At 45.8% G+C, this 16,077-nt stretch overlaps 1 protein-coding gene across 2 annotated transcripts in view; it reads right to left on the bottom strand.

Moving 5' to 3' along the window:
- UNC5A (unc-5 netrin receptor A) overlaps positions 1–16,077 on the bottom strand; it is an 841,139-nt gene that overhangs the window by 588,137 nt on the left and 236,925 nt on the right. The window lies entirely within an intron of this gene.

Here is a 16,077-nt window from a genome sequence, read left to right as displayed (position 1 = left end):
GCACTGTCACATTATAAAATGGTTTATTCCTGTCTTTGAGTCCACATTGATTGGAGTGATGCAGTTTTATTAACGAGCAAACCAGGAGCATTGTCTATAGCATTTCAATTTTTTTTAAAAGGCTTCAATAAGAGTGGATAAAAACAGTGGATCACCATTGTAGTGCCTCAAACTCCACAGGCGCTACTGCTACACACAGCATCTATTACTGTGTCGAACATTCTATTATAAGCTGCTCTATTCTATTCATGTAGAAGGGCCTCCCAGCGCTACCCCAGCGCTACGTTGCATAGCCTTGTGCTAGGGTGACCAGGCGTCCCGGATTTGCCAGGACGGTCACAGTTTTACACCAGCTGTCCCAGGAGATTTCAAGAAATTTAGCTCATGTCCCGGTTTTTAAAGAGGGTCGACTGAAAACGGTGGGAGGTGCTTTTTTATGTTTTACAAAGCAGGGAGAGTTAGCAGTTGTTTCAAGAAAGCAATTTATTTACCAGGCAAGCTACTGGGTTTAAAAATGGCATTTTATGTATTCTCTTACTGCCTGTTCTGTAATTCTCTGCTGAGGAGCGCTGTCATTCCGTGTGCTCGCTTGAAGTAAAATTGTAGTTCTTCTTCTATTTTCATGAAATGTCCCGGTTTTTGGCTTTAAAATTCTGGTCACCCTACCTTGTGCGTACATGTTCACTGAAAAAAGCAGTCTTCTGAAGTTTCGTTGAATAGAATAGAATACAAGACATTGTTCAAATAGTGCTCATCTCCGCGGGGTTGGTTATACCAAGGAAATGACTCTTAAAACCAATGTTTGTGGCTTGAAACAATGGCATCGTTTCTGATGCTATCAAACTTTTGAACAGTTCTGTCACAAAAAAAGTATGTTTCGGACTTCTTTAAATGTCAAATCTTTGTGTGGTTATGAATTGGAACAGTTACTTTTTATTTTTTGTGTTACTTTTCAACTATGCGTCTGAGAACCTTTGCGTTTCAATAAATAAGATGACGGGGAGCATACAATTGGCTAGACAATGTCAGCTGTTATGCAGGTTTATCTATGCAAGCTTGTCTGTCTGATGTGAGCCACGGTGCACTGCGTGCAGTGGAGCTGCTCTCGGGGCTGGATTAACCATTGACCAAAATAAGCAGGTGCTTAGGGCATCAAGGGAGGGGGTACCACAGAAACTTCCCTTTGCCGGATTTGCTATGGACCATATGGTGCAAAACTGCAAATGGTGCAGCTGAGCCTATAAATAAAGTGGAAGTATACAAAAATAAACTTTATTTTCCATCTTACTGTAAGTTTTGTTTCATTTCGAAACATAAAATTTCATTTTAGGGTTTATTATTGTTCATATTTTGAATTAGGTATATATATGGGACACCAAAATCTTTCAATGTTTAGGGCCTCTAAAGCTCTTAATCCGGCCTTGCGGGCCCTTCCTAAAATGAGCCAGACCTCCATTGAGCAGACATCCTGTGTAAAATGAAGAAAAGTGTCACTCGGTCGTGTCCTGGCTGGAGTGAACTAGGCCACGCCCCATACAGATGCGTCCTTCCTGTAGTAAATGAAATGAAATGCGCATTTATAAAGCGCAAACTGTCGCTCCCACAGGAGCCTTCTGGCGCTATAGGATAACGGGCTTCAGCAGTGAAGAGTTAGGATCTAGATGAGTGCACAGCAGGCTTCATCGGATGTTCCATAGATCCATGTCTTTAGTGCCTTCCTAAACTGCTCTTCGGATTCTATTGATCTTAATTTGTTTGGCATGAAGTTCCAGGCTCTTGCCCCTAACACAGTAGCTGGCTTCCCTCCCCTGGTTTTGAGTTTAAAGCCAGGCAATTTGAGAAGGTTTGCAGAAGTTGATCTGAGTGTAAACAGTAGGCTGCTTCCGGGAAAAGACTCTCCTGCTTGACACAGACAGATTAAGGCGGGTGCATCACTCTGCCAGGCCTTCCAGCGTTAATTCGAGCCTCGCCCCCACCCAAGGACCCCCTCGCGTTAGCAGCACGGCTGTTTATAATGAGGTGAAAGAATCCTGGACAACGCGCAGCTGTGTGTGGACAGAATCAACACACCGCCGAGCCGGCGCGAGCAGCATTTCTAGATAATCCCTTGATATATGGATGAATTCAGGTTGGAGTGGCAGCTTTAGCAGCAGCGGCCATTGTGGGCGTGCAAAGTGAGGAGAGTGTGGCACGCTCAAGCGTCCTAGTGCCTCCTGTGAAGCAGGCTGAGGGGTGCGGAGGACGGAGCAGGCACAACAGAAGTGTTCTGGTGTCTGCGGTCATCTCCAGGGCCGGCCAAGTGCCTGGTCACTGTCTGTACTTCTGCAACATGTCCGTAAATAAGCTGCTAGGTTGTACTGAGAGCACGAGAGCTGTCCGTGGTGCTGCACTGCGTGTTCAGTGCAAGACAGTCCTGAGAAGATGTGTATGCGTCCGAGAGCTGTCCGTGGTGCTGCACTGTGTGTTCAGTGCAAGAGAGTCCCGAGAAGATGTGTATGCGTGCGAGAGCTGTCCTGGTGCTGTCCTAAGTCGACGTAAGCTGTCCGCTTTGTTGTGACAAATGCCTGAGCGCGGTGAGACACTCTTCCCAGGAGACTAGTGGTGCCCGGCGTGCCCCACCAAGTGCCTGAGAACAGCGTATGCTGTGCACTGCTAAGGGACTCTCTGTCCATGGTGCTGTACTGTGTGTGAGTCACAGAGTGCGCGAGATGGGAGTGGTTATGTTCTAAGGACCAGCGAGCTGTTCATGGCTCTGTAAACTAAACTGGAGCTCTGAAATGTTGAGAGCTCGAACGAGAACAAGGCAGAGTCTCGGGGCCAATAACAGCTGGCATTGCCTTTTGTACCAGCATTCCAATGCTTGTGTTTCTCTTTTTCCTCTAGAAGATTCTGCCCTAGGTGGGATGATTGTTGTAATAGTCCTATGGCCCTTCTGTCTCTGCCTGTACCCGTTTTAAAGGCCCCCTCCCTCGCCTGCGTCCTGGGCCTATAATTTGGGTTGAGAGCATTTAACAACTGGTATTGCCTTTGGCAGCGGGCTATAAGGATATACTATGGGTGAGAGCTGCCAGTGGTGAAGTATTAAGTGCCCTGGAGGTGTTTGTAGTGCTGAAGTGTGTGCCAAAGAACAGAGGGAGCAGTCTGTGGTGTTCTGAGTGGTCGAGTGCTGTTGCCAGCGTCTCCGAGCTGTACCTGGCATCCTTAGTACCTGTCCCTGCACTGTGTGCTTGAGAACTATTCCTGAAGTAGTTGTGAGTGCCTGAGATCCACCATGGGTGGCCTCATTGGATGAAGGCTTCAGCTGCCCAGTAAGCGCACGGTGTCCGGATTGCCAAACTAGGGGCCCAATATAGGGGCTTATTTACAAGCCCCTTCTGCCGTTGGTACATTATTTGGCCCATATTAAAAGTGACGCACCGGCGGCGCAAGGGGCTTGTAAATAAGCCCCTTAGTGTTTAGCAGACACTAAGGGGCTTAAAAAGTGCAACAGAGCCACCCTGCCTGCCAAACACTTGTCCTGCCCACCCCATTTAGAGACAGCGGACCTTAAGAATTCTATCAACAGAGCCCCCGTTGGCTCCATCGAGGGAATACTTCTGATGACCCGATGGTGTAGGGCCTGAAGGAGTGTGAGCTGTCGGAGGAAGGACATTACACTGCCCGCTCCTCTTAGGGTGGACGGTGTAATGCATTCTTTCAGTCAGGGGGACAGGAAACAAACTATAATGACCCCCTCACCCTGGGAGAAAAGAAAAGTCCCACAGCCGGGAGAGGGCGGGGCATTATTATGATTTTATTTTCCAGAAACAAACTCCCCTTTTGGACTATTGTTTCCGCAAAACAAAACATGCCTTCAAAATCAACGTGGCAATCCACCACCCATCAGAATTAAGTTTTATTAGAAAAAAAAAAAAATTCCACCGCCCGTTTCAAATATGTAAGGCACCAATGCGACGCAGTTCCTTTCACTCTACAGGGATACAGGTCACACCTTTAGACAGTGCACCGTGTGAGGTAATGTCCTCCGACATCTCGATGGACACTTCTCCCTCCTCCGAACCTTAAATCAGGCCCTAGGATACTTCCACCTGGCTGCTCCTCCACGCGCACGCTGTGCCCTTTCCCGTGCAGAGCTCTCTCCAGGGCTGAGTCGGGGGTACACGCAGGTACAACGCGTCCCCCCACTCTTCACAGGGTGGACGCCGTCCCCCTGCCAACAAGCTGGGCCCCAGAGAAATAAACTGAACGTGTACCGGTGTAATTTTCAGTCACTGGACACGTTCAGCACGTGACGTCATGACGTCATTTGCATATTGTCAGTCCCCCCACTTCTTTTTGTGGGACTTGCGCCCTGGTTCTCTCCCATGCATTGAAGACAGGGTCGTTGCAGCCCTCGTGAGAGGGACACCTGCTCCGCCCCAGCCTGGTCTGCGCAGGCCACACTCATCTCACTGCTCATTTCACAGCGCAATGTTTCCTTCCGCAAAGTGTTTACTTCTGATGTCAGCGCGTGCAAAGAATGCAGGCCATTTCCGAAGAAAAGCACAAATTAGGGTAAAATCCTCTTATGAGCGGGCGCAGCGTCTTCCAATCAGCCCTCTCAGTGTGCGCCTTTGAGCCGCTCGACACTTATCCTGGCCCGGCGCTCCTTTGTAAGCGCTTTGTCTCCGGCGCTGGCGGTAATTGTCTCCGAGGCGCGCTTTTTCAATATGCCCCCCGCTGCTCCCCTCAGACTGGCGCAAAAAAAGCGTCGCGCCCCCCTAATCCGGGGCTTCGCAGACAACAGCGTTCGGCGACGGCCTCGTTTTTTGGGAAACTGGTAAACATAATCCTTTTAACACCTTTCTTTAAAAACAGAAACTACCTGTCCAGTCCGGCTCGTGAAGAGAGAACCGAGGCGCCCTCGCGCTCTCTGAAGGATAAAAAAACGCTGTTCGCTCCTCAAATCGGGGAACAAACTACCGCTTGCCATGAGAGCTATTCACAAAACCCATTGCGAAAATGTCACACATCCTCTCTGTCACCGCTGGTCTTCAGAGGACTGACTGTCCGTGTGTGATCACTGTAAGTGTGCTGAAGGCGGCTGTGACGGAAAGTTAGAGCTAACAAGCTACCCAAAGCACTGTAAACACAAAAAAGTGTGATGGAGGAGTGCAATACATTCTTATATGCTATGCCCCCCACCCCCGAGGGGAGGGTCGGGTGTATTAGTGCTCTGTTGGAACGTTGGCAGCTTTTTTTATATAGCGCGGGAACATGACCCCAGGTATTGGAGCGCTCTACATGAGCTCGAGTTACATTACACAAGGACACGTTCATTTTTAGGCGCGGGGAGATGAAGTGATTGTCCAGAATCACATGATGTTGAGCCAACGCCGAGACTCTAGCCCGGTTCCCCAGATGTGAAGTCGGCAGCTCTGGCCGTTACCCCACGCCCTCTCCCCGAGGTGTGGGCTGAAGCCAGGATCCCCTGGTCTCTAGAAGAGCGTTGTACTCCGGACCCCAATGACTCCCAGCCTACAGCAGTCAGAGCGCACAGGGGCTACAACATGACCAATCACCATGCACTAGTGCTGTATGGTGATTGGCCATCCTGCAGCCCATCAGCAACCAATCACATTGTGCTTGTACATATGAACACCTCCCATTAAAACATGGAGCCAAGTTACCTAGGATGGACACAAGAGGTCAAGTGTGGGTGCGGGTGAGGATCCAAAGTGGAAGTGTTTTTTTCGGGGTAAATTGAAAAGTAAAAATAGCCCAAGAGCTGCAGTGGCATGAGGCGTGTGACAGTGGCACACTCCTTTGTGCCTACATGTGTGTTTGGGAGTGCGCACCTGCACGTGAACCGCAGATTCTGAGCGCAGCTTTGACTTCACCCATCCCTGGGTGTAAATTGATCAGTAGAAACGCTATGCGATTCTGCAACTTTGCAGTCTGATTAGCTTCTACCCCTAAACTTTCGAAGTCAATTTCAAATCATCACATATAGTTGGGATTTTTCTCGAAAGAGAAGACTATAAGGGAAGTGGAAACAATATGCCAAATTCATTTAAATACGTCATTTGAAATGTTATGCCCAGATTTTTTGAAATGTTGGTAGCACCTATGTATTCGCAGCCAATGTTTCAGGAAGTTCTGCTGAAAAATGCACCATGTGTAATGGTTTTCAAAGTGTTTTTGGGGGGAGTAAACCACTTACACCCTGAGATGTCCAGTTTGGTTGGGACACCATGAAAGCTTTGTAATATATCATTCCTGACACCCTTCAGAATCTACGCCTTTTAGCCATTTTCTGTGGAAACCTTGTTAAAACATGCCCGATTTAACCCCACTCTTTCAAACATTTCCTGAGGAGAGAAGCCCCTATGACTCGGCTCCCCCTGCAGAAACACTGGCTTCTGCACTTCACTCTCTTGCTTGGTGCAATTCTGGGCTCCACTACTTTCAAAGCTCAGCAGCCACCGCTCCACACGCCGGGTGTGACAGTGAGTGCATTACTGAACCTACTCTTTATGAAGCAAGCAGGCTTTCAGCTGCTTTTGAACCACTGTATCCTTTTCCTGGAGGCACAGGTGATGATGAAGAGTACCCCACAACCCAACAACCTGCCTAGGAAAGGAATGTTCAAGTTCATTGCACTCTTCAAATCACTGAAAGTTCTTTACTAGCTGAACATAATCAACACTTAGGGGTCGATGATTAGGAAGTAGGACGGATTGCCACCACCAGCATGGCGGTGGCGATCCGCCCTACATCCTTCTCCGCCCGCCTCCCATTTCCCCCGCCATATTAGTATGGCGGGGGGGACCACGGCGGACGGAAAGACCGTCCGCTGGTTTTCCGCCGGTCACACAGGTGACCGGGCGGAAAAGGGGCTTGATATGGTGGCGGTTATTAGGAAGGCAGCGGGGAGGAGCCTTTCCGTGGCGGAAAGGCATGCGGAATGTGCTTACAGGGGCCCGTTGCGGGCCCCCAGGGTATTAGGGGGTGTGGGGGGTGCACAAATGGGGGTACCTATGGTATTGTTACTGCGCGGTGCCTGTCACCTTGTGCATGACAATGCACACAGTGCATTCCCAGCATTGTGGCAGTCGGTGCTGTGAGCACCGCCCGCCACTATGCTGGGAATGGAGGATGCCACCGCCACAGTGGCGTGGCATCCTACTTGCAGGTGCGGGACCGCCACACCACTGGCGGCCGGTCCCAGCACCGCTAGGGTGGCGGGCAGACTAAAGTTTGCCCGCCATCCTAATCAGCCCCTTTGTATTGTATTGTTAAAATTCATTGACTAGAAAAGTAGGGCTGATGGATTAAACTTGTGAACTAGTATAGGGTCCTAAATTTAATATCATGGCTGTTCAAAATTGTAACTATGCCTGAGAAATTTGCAAATTTCACATTATACAAAATATGCCAAATTCTTTGAATACTTCAGGTGTGAAATTTAGACCAATTCTTTAATGTGGTGGACAGGTTTAAGCAGGAAATCTCTGGCAACAGACAGATTCTAGCAGAAGGTGACATTTTCAGCTGAACCAATCCTATTGCTGGTATCTTAATTGCCTTATAATAATAATATCCACACTTGTAAAGCACAAACAATCACCTGTAAGGGTTTCTAGGCATTGGGGGCCATCGGGAAGATTAAGCAAGCTATTGCTCAGAGTCACATGGTCCTGGGCTAATCTGCCACCAGCGATCGAACCGGGATCCCCAGATTCTGGAGTCAGTCACCATGGCCGCGGCGCCACACCTCTTCCTCAAATCTTCCTTAGAAATCCAGGTATGCACTCGCATTCAATATTCACAAGAAATACCAAAAACAGAATTTTGAATATTTTTGCACCATTTTGCATAGTTAAAAAAAGCATGACATTTTGTGAAAGACAATTATTGTAATGTCACACAGCTTTATTTAACATGTTGGTTAACCAGGTAGTAACCTATGAGCCCGCAGAAGCTTTGGGGGAATATTTTGTAGGGGACTGGTATCTTGAAAAAATTGTGAAATTAATTTGGATTGCAATTGCATGACAATACCAGGGCAAACAAGAACACAGACCACTGCAACAATCTAAGTATGAAGAGAATGACCACATTGAAAGGAAAGGATTAAAAAAAGTATCTTATGTAAAATTTACATGAGAGAAGCAGGGTTTAAATCTAACCCAAGTTGGTCATTCAAATATAACATGCCAACCTTCTAAATTCTCAAAACCTAATTGATCTACCGGGTGTGTGGCTGGATCCAAGCATGTTTGTTCATTACTAAGAGGTCCGGAGGATGAGTTTACACCACAAATCGCATGCTCTATTTGGCAATTTAGTTTAAAATACTTATCCTGCTTCCAAGGAAGGGCAGTGGAGAGACAAGCCTGCGGCAAGGATTAACACACCTTGTCAACAATTAGAGGCATAATCTGTGTGTCATTGGTCTAAAGAAACAAAGTCCAAAATCTGCAATCAATTTTGGCTTGCAGCCACAAATAACATTAAACAATGTTAAGCTCAAACAGGATCTCTTTCGAACACGTGACCCTTTGCTAAAGCTGAGGAAGTAAAAGAAGGTAAGGACAGGGCTTTACGTGGGCCGGGTCTCACCGGTGCTGAGCACAGCAGTTTTTTAAAGGGGGCTTCGAAACGGGTCTCTATGGGGCTCTGTTTTGTGTCCTGGCACAGGCGGTCCGTTTTTTTCTGGACTGCAGTGACAGCATGCACATCGATGTGCGCTGCTCACACTGCTCACTACTCACTAGTGGAGAAGTTATGGCATGATGTCAGGTGAGCCTTGCAGGGGAGGGAAATCCTTTAAAGAGTCATTTTCTCTCTGGATTTCCCTTCTCTTTTTGAAACTCACGAGCAGCAACTTTGTTATGGTGTCACCAGGGCTTTAAGTGGAAGCTTTTTCAATATTATACACAAGCCATAGTTGTTGCTTTTTTATCTTATGCAACTAACAACCATTGACGAAGCCAATAGTCCTGACTTGTTGTAGTTATGATGTTGCTTGGTGTATCATATATCTGGATGCAATGACAGAAACAGTAAAATACAAGTCGGGCAGCACACTATGCTAAGCACAGATTTTTAGCTTACATGTTTTTAAGTCACACCCTTAAATACATTGACCACGCCCCTTTGTGAGACCCCCCAGTTTTTCCATCCTACTTAAAGCCCTGGGTAAGGAACACACTGAGAGTGACCTATAGAAAGGGATGTCATCACTTAAGGCCAGTGACCTCCAAAGCTGTCATATACCACTTAGAGTACCAAGGTCAACAGTATTTAAGGCACAAACTATTTCCAATAAAATTAAAATGAGTGAACCTTTTTTTTCGTCCATAGTCCAAAGAAGTTGCTCTGAAAGAGGCTGCCGGGCAGACTCACTATCTCTAAATTGTTGAAAAAGAGCCTGGAAAGGTGAAGCTAAGAATTCATTTCCAAACAAAGGATTGAAATTGATGAGTCACCACATTTTCAGTAATATTTGTGAGACTGGGAAGGCTAGAAACAGGCCATCATTTGTTTGGCTCCCTTGGACCCGGGATGACTTCAAGACTACAGGGAAACAACCAGTTTCTTAACCCTTTTGATGCTTGTGACGGAGCGGTTCCGTCATGCGCGTTGGTCGCGCTGTGCGGATGACGGAACCGCTCCGTCACGGCCCCACCCGCGCACGAACCCTTCAGCACAGCGCGGTAATCCGCGCCGCGCTGAAGGGGTTAAACTCAGCTGCGACAATTAAGGAAGAGTGAGAAGAATTGATAAGATGGCAACCCACATGTAAAATAGTCTCAGAGATTTTTCATATGTAACCAGGACCAACATCATCCTGAGAGACAGAACAATGAATGTCTCCTGTCTTGGCAGCTAGATCCGAGGGATTTAACTTGGAATGTGCCTAAAAGAGGGATCCCTCCTTGGGATCCCAGCAGTGGAGGCCAATGCAATAAGTGCATACTCTAAAATGCTTCTCTAAAATGGGATTGGACGATACTTCAATCTCTCTCCTGATGTTAAACAATATATTAATAAACCATCGCTTCAGAAGTCACATTAGGAATGCAAACATTGGGGTGAAAGATTTTTTTCAGCAATACACAAGGAGTCGAGATTCTAGAGAAAAGTGTTCTAATTTAAGCCATATTTGCTGTACAATATGTTTTTTTAATGAAAAACGCCCAATACTTTTCTTCACCAGGGAGAGGTGTGGCAAATCGGCCAGAAAAGCTGACTCCAGAGCGCGGGGCTCACGTTTCGATTGCCGGCGGCAGCTCAGCACCGTGTGACTCTGGGCAATAGCTCACTTAATCTCCCCAACGGCCTCCAGCACCTTAAAATCTTAAGAGGTGATATGTTCACTCTTTACAAAATATAGATACATACATACATTCTGGGGCTTTATCATAACAACTTACACCAGTACAATAACTGGTTTGCTCACTTCCATTTTCTCCCGTTCAGCCATGTTTCTGCTGTTTATACGGCTTGTCGCCAGTTTGTGCACATGCCCTAGCTTGGGTATGGTCCCAGAATATTGTAACCTAAATCAACATCTTTTCTGACAAAAATATTGTGTTCTAAGTATTGTTGAAAAAAAAAAATCACAGCACTGCAGTTAATATAAAAGTTACACACAGTGGGACAATATGTTTGTAAGCAATATTCAGGACTCTGTAGCTTTGTCAGACAATAATTTTGTTAACAATATTTTGACAAAGAACCTAATCTTGAGATTAGCCTAGACATGGATGTTAGGATTCAACCAGTTGATGCTCTTGTCTGACTGAGGGTACAAGCAAAAAGTTTTTGCTGTGTTCGCAGGCAGAAAAAACCTAATAAAACATGCATTAACTTATATATTACATCAATATCAGATATAAGTACATATCAGGGTGTGCAATCAAGCTGTATATTATTAGGAATGGTTGTATATATGACAGCAACCCAAGTGAAGGCGTTCAAGTGGCATTGTACAAACTTGCAGAAATTGTTTGCGATACAGATTTTTGTCTTCAAAAGCAGTGTAGAGATAAAGGGCTGACATTTTGCAGACCTGATGTGGGAGGAAACGTGATTATGGTCAGTAAAAGGTGGAGTAGTAGTGCGGTAAGCAGGTTGTAGAGAGGTTTCAAGTCCCATGCCTGTTGGGTATGCAAATCGATGAGCATTAACTGTCCTACTATTGATTAACTGAACGGAATGAGAGTAAAACAACGGTCAGCCAGACGAATGGATTTGGTCGGAAACCATAATAAGTTGACTGGATCAATAGCGGATCAATAGCGTGGCCAAGGTTTTAAGCATAGTCACAAACCAATCGCATTAAGCCTCATGCAGATAATGATGGGACCAGGGCTTTAGAAGTCAGACACAACATCAGTCCAGCTGTTAAATTCTCCCAACATCACTAACCACGACAAATGGGGATACTAAGGCTTAAAACAACATCAATACCCTCCACACCACAAATGATCCATCATGTCCTGCAGGATGACGTACTCTCTAACGTGATTGATGGGTTTGAAGAGATGCTGCAGTGGACAATCAGTGACTCACAACACATGGGTTGTACGTCAGAATATCACAGTGAGGAATATCGCCTAACATAAATGTTGTGTCCTCGATATCGGTTACAAAAATATCCTCCCATTGGGTGTAGGTTTTCTATTATAAACTCTGATTGGACAATATTTGTGTAAATAATATTTAGGAGACAATATTTATGTTATAGAATATTTTGACTATAACATTTTGGTATCACACAAAAATATGTCTACTTCACCTGATGAATCCTTCAGTTAATATCAATTTATTTTTAAAATGGGGAGAACGCGGTCACCCATTCGCGTGGGGTTGTTTTATCTAAGAGGGAGGTTTCAAAGTCCTCTTCATGTCATGTCTCAGTGAGACCGGGGATATCAAAATCACTGGTCTACAGGCAGTGGAAATGGCCTAAGGCAGGTTGCACCTTGGATCTTACTTTAGTCAATGCACAATAAAGGCTCCATTTAAGTGACTGAAAAAGCACAGGAGGGGCACAATCAGGCATCAACCACAAAACCACAAACCAATAAGCATGACACATCCACTTAAAAAGGGCATGCTCCTTTCCCTACTGACAGCACATCTCCACAAACCTAGTCAGACTCCGGTCTGCAATGGAAACCTCAGAACTGTTTGGAAAATTATCCCAAGACTACTGAATGCCCTGTGATGCCCTAATAATGGTACATTGGGTACCACAACAGTGCCAAATGACAAAAAACAACTAACATTAAAAAAGTTCCATTCCATTCTTACAGTACTTCACAACGTTACATGAAGGGCGAGATTGATTGTGTCTACATTTCTCTCAGTCTTTGTGGTACTTAGACTCTGGGGCCAATGAATCAATATGTTTAGCATAGACTGCATTAAGGTAGACATGTATGTAAAGTACTCAAAATTGAGAATCTAGTGGAAAGTATGCCTTGCTCTACTGTCTTCTTTAGCTAATATAAGGGTGTGGATTAGTGTTATGTGACTGTGTTCTTCTGTTTCAGCCTATTCTCAGCCCTGGTCCACCACATATGATGCTGCGTCATTGGTTAATAAGTGCGTGAATCAAGTCGCTGCACTGCCGGTAGTCTGCAGAGACAGGTCTACCAAACGTACTTATTTTCCCTACCACCAACAACGTTTGTCACCCTCTAGCCACCCAAGATACCTTTAAACCAGTCTGCTTCCAGTGAATAGGAAGAACCTGCAAGCAAAAAACACTTATGATATGCTTTCCCGTGTCTTAGTCCTGTTCGGAAATGCTAGTGCAATTTTTGGATACTCACCTGCAATATATAACATACTTAAGATAGTCTGTGTCACATTTAAGATTGTCTCAAATATTTGCTTACATGTTATTGCCTGTTTTTGTAGTAGATAAACTGAAAGACAACCTCAGACCCACCCATCTCGTCCAAGGACACACCCTCGAGCCTATTTTCTCCACCAACAAAAGGATCACCACCACTCACACGACCCCGCTCACATGGCCCGACCACTACATCATACATTTAACAATAGCCACCAAACGAGCCACCCCACAAGAAAAACCCAAAGCACCATCCATACACTGGGGCAAGATATCAGAGGAAAACTTGTCCAAGACCCTACACGAACAACCACTCAACCACACTGGGAACCTCGATGTTGACACAAAGTTCTTCAATAAATGGCTCTCCAACTGCACAAACCGCACTTCTCCCACTGGAAACAAGACCTACGAAAACAACAAATTATCCAGCTGGTACCCCAAGCAGCCTCAGGTAGTCTGAGCATCACTGCAAACAACTTGACAGAAAATGGATACTTGAAAGAAACACCACCATAAGATCCACATACCAAGTCACACTCATCCTCTACCACCAACAACTACAAGATGCAAAGCAAAAGGCCCTAATTCTCAGACACAAAGCCAGCTCCAACAATGTAGAAGTGCTCTTCACCATCGTTGAGGTGTTCATCGATCCCACAGCTGCCAACAATGGCATCATCCCATTTCAAGCATTCTGCAATGACCTCTCATACTTCTTCAAACAGAAGATGGCCAAAATCTACAACACATTCAACCCACAGCATTCCGATGTAAACTCCCTCAACCAGCCAGATACCTCCTTCATTGCCAAGCAGTAGTTAAGAAACTGGAAGCCCCTCTCTAACTAAGAAACCACCACTCTGATGAATGCCATCCACCCAGGAGCTCCATCAGAAGCATGACGCCACTTCATATACAACCTTGAAAGAACTGTTGTCTTCCCTGTACTCAACACTATCATCAACACCTCCATAACCACACCACCTTCTCGTATTTGATGGAAAAATGCAGAAGTCAACGCTCTATTGAAACAACCAACAGCAGAGCCCAACACCCACAGCAACTACAGCCTCATCTTGCTCCTGCCTTTTATAGCTAAAGCCATTGAGAAAGCCATCAATACCCAAATCGCAGACCACCAAGAACTCCATCAACTCCTCAACAGCTCCCAATCAGGCTTTTTCACCAACCGCAGTATAGAGACAGCTGTGATTGCGGCACTGATGACATCAGAAGCATCCTTGATTGAGGAGAAACAGCCGCACTCCTCCTCCTCGACCTCTCTGCAGCTTTCGATATAGCCTCTCACAAGTTACTCAGCAGAAAGTGCTTCAGCACTTGGGTATCTGTGGTACGGCTTTCAAGTGTATATACTTCTTCCTCACGGACAGAACTCAATGAGTTAGACTTCCCCCTACTCCTCAGATTCGAAGAAACTCATCTGTGGAGTCCCTCAAAGATCATTGCTCAGCTCAACACTCTTCATCCTCTAAATGACGCCTCTTGTGGACATTGGCTGAGCCCACTGCATCAACACAGTATCCCACGCCGACAACACAGATCACCCCTGCCCTTACCAACTCAGCCAGCACTGCCAAAGCGAACTTTGCCAACTGCATGAGCAGCATCACTACTTGGATGATGAACAACTGCCTCGAGCTCCACACAGACAAAAACAATGTTTAATCTTCAGCAACAACCACTCTCCCTGGGACTCCTCTTTGTGGCCCTCAGAACTTGGCCTCTCACCCACCGCTGCAGACTATGCCAAGAACCTCTGGATCATCTTGGACACCAGCTTCTCCATGAGCAGACATATCAATGCCATATCCACATCTTGCTTCCACAACCTGCAAATTCTATGCAAAAGTTTCAAGTGTATCCCACTAAATACCAGACACAGGGTCACACAGGCTCATATCACAAGTAGACTTGACTGCAGAAATGCCCTCTATGTCAGAATCCTAGCCCATGTCCTACGCCGACTACAAAGCATCCAGCATGCCACCGTCAGAGTCACTCTGAACACTGCGCGAAATAGCTGCATCTCTCCACACCTCAATAATCTCTACTGGCTCCCGGTCCACGAAAGATGTATGTTCAAGCTACTCAACCAAGCCTACAAAGCTTTCCAAAACATTGGTCCAGCTTACCTCAACCACCACCTTAACTTCTACCAACCCACCAGACACCTTCAATCTGCATCCGAGGCAAGAGCACACCTCCCTCACATCAAGAAGACCATAAGTGGAGGACGCTCCTTCTCATAACTTGCACCAAGACCTGGAACGACCTCCCAAAACACCTAAAAACCTCCTCTACCCTCATGGACTCCCAAAGAACATGGCTCTTCCAGACAAAACAGGCATGATCTCCTCCTCCCCCTCAGGTCTGCCCTAATCAGTGCCTGGATATCCTCATGGGTGATTAGCTGCATTCTACAGATCTTCGAATGGAACAATCTGAAAAAAAATTCCGGAAAAAATTGAAGACATGGCTCTTCCAGATATAGAGCCACTTATTTTCAGCCTGTTTTCTTATTAGCACCACCGTAAGCATCGTTGGCCACAGCGCGGGGACACACTAGCGGGTGTAACCAGGCGCTTTACAGGCTCTTTTATTATTATTATTATTTACAAATTCGCATAAGATAAGATAACACAGCAATCTGTAGAAAGTGGACTTGTCACTACAGCATTGCATTGTACGACTCTTACATGCACTTCATACTGTCTGCTTGTACAGTCTCTGTGTGCTATAGTTAATTGATTGATGATGTGCATAAGGGCTCAATTATGCCTCTTGATCAATTCAAAAACAAGATTGAGTAAAGCTCTGAAAAGGCAAAATTTTGTGTATTTTGAGTCATCTAACAGATCCTTTGTTAGCAAAGAGGGGCGAGTCAAAAGACTGTCCCAAAAAAACCACAAAGCGGATTCTTCCTATTCTCCCTACTATCCTAAATCAGAAGATAGACTCCCTCGGATCACGTGGGACAGCAATGAACGAGCAATCAACGCACAAGCTCTGAAGTGAGCGTTGGTACCAGACACAATATAACACAGAAACCAGGGTTATTTACTTGAAAAGGAAGTGTCATGTTAATCACCATGACAATGACTTTGCAGCTACAATGAAGCACTTGGATAGACAATTGGAAGTCTCTAACCCTGTCGGCTACAAAGTAATGATATTATCAGAAAGATTGATGACACCACAAC

The sequence above is a fragment of the Triturus cristatus genome, chromosome 7, assembly GCF_964204655.1.
Source record: "Triturus cristatus chromosome 7, aTriCri1.1, whole genome shotgun sequence".
In the NCBI taxonomy this organism is placed as follows: Eukaryota; Metazoa; Chordata; class Amphibia; order Caudata; family Salamandridae; genus Triturus; species Triturus cristatus.
This window is presented reverse-complemented; position numbering and strand designations above follow the sequence as displayed.